This window comes from Teleopsis dalmanni, chromosome 1 (genome assembly GCF_002237135.1).
Source record: "Teleopsis dalmanni isolate 2A chromosome 1, ASM223713v2, whole genome shotgun sequence".
Classification (NCBI taxonomy): Eukaryota; Metazoa; Arthropoda; class Insecta; order Diptera; family Diopsidae; genus Teleopsis; species Teleopsis dalmanni.
The window spans coordinates 48,272,593-48,278,105 of record NC_051846.1 but is presented as its reverse complement, the minus strand read 5'-3'; the positions used below and the strand labels follow the sequence as shown (position 1 = coordinate 48,278,105).

Sequence of the window (5,513 nt, the reverse complement as noted above, 5' to 3'; positions counted from 1 at the left end):
TAGAAAATGTCAAACTTTGGAACAGGAATGTTAAAATTTATTCGTACCTATTGCCTTCGCTCAAGGCTTCTATTGTCTACAATTATATACTAGCTCATGCATTTGGAACCAGTTTTACTTCCACAACTAAAATCAGGATAAAGATTATGATCAAATCTTTCCTAGTTCTTATATTTTACTTGCCCTATCTTATAACATTGAAATGTTTTTGTCACTTCAACTTCTTTATTTTATATTTTGCCTTGATATGATAGATGTTCACCATTTAGGACTATAGATGTTTACCACTACTAAGCGAACTTAGTGATAACGACATTTTCCATATCTAACATAAGTAACATAATAATTAAGTAAATGACATTGGAATTTTTTTTTTTTGTTGTTTGTTCGTATTGGTTCTGATAATATTTATTTATCTAGGGCTATTTAAAATAATGTACAAGTCCAAAAATAAAGAAATTCAACATATAATAAAAAAATCTGGCAGGTGAAAGTGCCATTGGAACGGTTTAAATGTATAACTACGCCACTGCACTGTAGTTTTGTGAATGCTGGAACTGTATTCTGGATTTGACTCTGGATTTGCGAGCCACCTCCGTTGATTTGTCTCCGACAGTCAGATTCAGTCTAAGTTTGACTTTGTGTGCCACAACATGGTATTCAATCGCATATTGATCTTGAGCAATTGATTTTCACAACAAAGTCATTGACGAATGCAGCAACAGTTAGCGCAGTGCTTGAGACTGCAATAATGCTAAAGGCGGCGACAATTAATGGTGCCAGGCGCTATGTCAATTGTTGTAAAGCCATATTGTAAGCAATAATCTAGAAAATCATATGTTGAATGCAGGTCTTCATTTTAAATTTCTTCCAAACCTTGGATAAGAGTATGGGCTGTAGCGATACATCATACATTTGTGTTACTTTATAAGTATATTGGCATCATTGTTATAAGTCCGAAAGCCAGTGCAAGTGCATTCAGATTTCTAAAATAATAATATTTTATTAGCTGCACTTTGATTTGTATAATTATGTTACCAATTTCCGACAATATTGGTAAGTATTTATGGTAACATGCTGCTAAGACAGAGACGTCAACATCAAAGAGCAATTTTTGCAAGTTAACATATACCGTACCGGCAACGGTGCTATATTGCCAGTATACCAGTATGCTCCTAGTCTTCTGTCTGCAATTTTTACCTTAATACAGCTTTTCGGTGGAATGCGTACTTTATAAAACAAATGAAAAAACAAATTAAAATTTCGACTACAATGATTGAAATTTATTATAGCATCAATACCTTCATTGCCAATCAGACCCAGTATTTGATTAACTGTTCTTCCATTTAGAAAGCCAAAAATATAGGGATACACACTATTTACATCCTATCAAATAATGTCTATAATGATGCGGTTACTCTGACAATAAAAGTTAATATTTTAATTTAAAATACAAATATGCAATAGGAAACATACTTACATATATTCTGCAAACAACCACAACATATGACGTACTTGACTATTGCTTGCAAAACGGTTTACTATTCACTCCTTATATAAAAATCGCTAAGGTGTATCTGCTTTCATAACTCGAGAACTCACTTCAAATTGTACAGGAATTAAAATTCAATCACCTTCGAAACTCGCAAGAAATCATTATGTAAAAGAAATGTGTTATTCCATTTTTATTGTTTCCGTTACTTTTTGATATCCATTATTCCCTCTTAACATCCACAGTAATACCCACATGGAGAACAGCAACCGTATGATGTATAACAGGATGGATAACAAGGTGAACAATATGATATAGAACAAGGTGAACAATATGGGCTAGGATAACCGCAAGGATAGCCACATGGATAAGAGCAAGAATAACAGCTAGGATAGCAACCCATCTTTTTGCTTAACTTTGTAAAAATTTGTTAAAAGCGATATCGAAGATGGTACCACGAAGGAGCTGCTGCGAGTGTTCCGTGGAATCTTTACTTCTTCAATAATAAAGAATTTTTACTTCGTTTTCGCAAATCGTTTATTTTTAATCAAACTACTTACCTTTTTGTAAGGAGTCGCCCTTTTAGCTTTGAATTGCAGCCTCAAGCAAAAGTGCGAAAATATTTATAATTTTCACATTTAAATTATATGCATTTTAATAATTTTGAAGCCTTCTGGATAAATTTGAGGCGGCAACGAAACAAAAATTTATTCAATTTAGGCCTAAACAAAATAATTTTGTGAACGAATACGACACAAACTTTTCAAACCGAAATTTTTTATAAAATTTTTTTCTGAATCAATTTGGAATATGCTTTTTTATTTCATATTTGAAAAAAGCAAAGGTAACTTTAATAAATTTATTATACACAAATTTTACAAGTTATATATATATATGGTGGGACGTTGGGACAGCGCACTGTCAAACAAGTGGCCCCACTGAGGTGAAGGATTAGTCGAAGTAGACCCCGAAACGACTTGGGTCCTTTTTCGTCCTTCGATTCTCGGATGTTGTTATTGAGTTAAAGTTGGAGTGGCTTCCGTTCGCATAACTACATCTTTTGTTAATGCAAGCAGTTAATTTAGCTTGAGGCTTCCTACCAAGTCGTCACCAACCCAATGGTGTCCCAAGACAGTCTTCCTCCTACTTGCCAGTGCTGGACATTGGCACAATATATGCACCGCTGTCTCCTTTTCTTCTAGACATAGACTGCAAATGTCTTCCTCAGCAAGAGTTATCTTTTTGAGGTGATACTTGAAGTTGCCATGTTCAGTAATTAGTGAAGTCAGGCAGCTTAGGGTGCTCCGCGAATAACTAAGCACCTTTATCGCTTCTCTGGCCCACGGTTTTTGTAACATGAGTTTGGTCTGTCTACAAGTGCTCAACTCTCTCCATCTATTAAGATGAAGTGAGGTTATCCACTTATAGACATAGGCTGCCGTCATGCTGTATCCCAATGGTATTCTGGGCTCCGGGCCACAGAAATTATGGCTTGATCCTTACTTTGCAAGTTCATCTGCCTTCTCGTTTTGCTCAATACCGATGTGTCCTTTAACCCACAAGTTACAAGTTAATAAATTATTTAATATTATTTTGTAAAAAGAAGTTTATTATTGGAAAATTGGTGGGCAGTACAGTTTTTGAGGCGATGCTACTGACACAGTCCGCACATCAAAGGCATTGTGGTACCTTTCTAGAATGATGCAATATTTCGCAAAACAAGTCGAGTTCGTATAATGCAACAACTTTCAGAAGATTCAAAAATACTGGTCTTCAGAGACTAAACGCCGTTAAAATTAATTGAAAATTATAGCCAACTTAACCCAGTATACTATTTAGAGATCTTAAAGAAATTAGCAAAGTATATCGAATTAGGGGAACGATTATGTCCAAAAGTGAACCACTGTAAAATATTTAAAAGTGTTACTTTCTATGTTGGGACCAAAGCTATCTACATATTCACATCAAATATATGAATTTTTAAATATATTCATGAAAATAAATATATTTTTGCTAATAAATACATTTTTGCTAAAATCGAAAATTACTACAAGAATCTCTCTGCTATAAGTATGAAAAGGATTATATATAGACATCAATTATCTCACATATATTATATTCCATTTCTTTAGAATGAGCTGATAAATCTTTTTAAGTCTTGTAATCATAAAAATTAGTGAAATTAATGTTTTTTTAAAACTAACCTATGAAGATCCTCATGAGACAAGATAAGAATGCATTCGAAAAGTTGCTTTCTAATCACTTTAGATAAGGTGGAAAAATGATTACTAAAGAAAATGTAAACTCCTCAGTGATATTTTAAAAGTAACTATAACTTTTTAATTTTAAAAGTCAAAAAATAAAAATATATTTATTTAATGTTAATTTTTATTGCCGAAAGTGACACTTATTATGACAAAAATAAACTATTTAAAAGTTAGAAGAATTCGAATAGAAACGAATAGACAACAACAAAAATTTTAGTTAATTTATTAAAGTTTGGCTGACCATACAACACGAACTATCAATGCTCAAGTTCCAGGTTCTTTGTTAGTATATGTATATGATATTCTAATTAGAATATCTAATTAGAATTCTAATATATTAAAAGATTCAAATATTTTATTTCCGCTTTAGTATTAAATATATTTTCTTGTGTTCAAATACAAAATATATATATGAGTAGAAAAATGCAATTTTTATAAAAAAGACCTGCAATTCCTATTAAATAAAAGTACGTTGTTTACTACGTTGCCATCTCGGCTTAAAATAATTTCCAGTTGGGAAGGGTCAGTAACCAATAAATTCGTGAGATATATTCACACAATTGGACAATCACTAAAATTCATTATTGCATTTATGTGCGGCATAAATGTGTCAATGTGAAGGACAAAGGATAAACCAGATGTGTGGTTGACCAACAGTTAAGCTGAGTTAAGTACTGCAACGCTGAACTGCGCTCCATTTCAGGTTTTCAGTATCGAAATCCATGTGAAAATACATATTTCAGCAGCATTTTTGCATTGTTACTCCAACACTGACTAGCGATGCCATACCATATATGCTGAGTTGTCGTTGATTTGTTTGTTTGTTGCTGTTGTTGTTGTTGTTGTGGTTGTTGTTGTTGCTGTTGCTGTTACCATTTAATATGTTGTCCTTTATTTTGTTGTTGATTGTATTTGTTATTTTTATTGTTATTTTCGACCAAAAAGCAATCACATCAGATAAAATAAAGTCCTGGGGAACGCTTTTTCATGTGCCATGCAACAGGAAATATGTTGGTCTAGACGAGTTGCAACTACACAATTCATAATAAAACTGTGCTATTAAAACAACACCTGCTATTTACATATTCACACTCTTTATTCGTACATCCATACACCAATTCTCCATATACGAGTATAGATACTTTTATGTATCCACATACATAAAGGCAACAATTAGCAGATGTTGAGATTTCATTCCAATTTGAGAAGAATTTATTGCGTATGGTCATGGTTTTAGGGATTTCCTTTTAAGTTTCTGCAAAAGAAAAAACATTACTAAATATTTACATATTTTTTGATGAAAATTTTTAATTGCTTCAAAGCTTAGCTTTTGTGCTATTTATGCTTGGACAAAAAGGGTTTAAATTTTAAATACTTAATTAGTGTACGCAGAGGAAGGTCACGGTCAAAGTTTTGCATTGAAATCCAACCAACGCAGCGGCTGCTGTATTCACACTTTTCTCTAGGAAAACTGGGTCATTATATAAAAAAGGGTTAAAATCTTAATGAGTTTCCAACAAGTTGGCTGCTGTCGTTTTAATTAAAAGCGCGTTGACCTTTTTCCTAATGGGTTACCATAGTCACGCATAGCTATAAGTTTTTAGAGTATGAGCACGGAGACGACGTAGAAACACAAGAAAATGTCTGGCACTAATTAATTATAAAGTTTGTGAAACTTGCTTAAGCGTTTTCATTTCCTGCAAAAATAGGGAAAATGTACTAAATTTGATAAAAACAAAATATTACTATATAAA

General features: G+C 32.7%; 1 long non-coding RNA gene across 1 annotated transcript; it reads right to left on the bottom strand.

The window, feature by feature from the left end:
- Positions 1-406: 406 nt before the first annotated feature.
- On the bottom strand, positions 407-2,274 carry LOC119672853. The gene is made up of 6 exons (XR_005251964.1): positions 2,053-2,274; positions 1,481-1,988; positions 1,302-1,419; positions 1,039-1,229; positions 877-986; positions 407-825 (listed from the first exon to the last, which is right to left on the bottom strand). It is a non-coding gene; the product is annotated as an uncharacterized LOC119672853 (long non-coding RNA).
- Between the last annotated feature and the right edge of the window lie 3,239 nt (positions 2,275-5,513).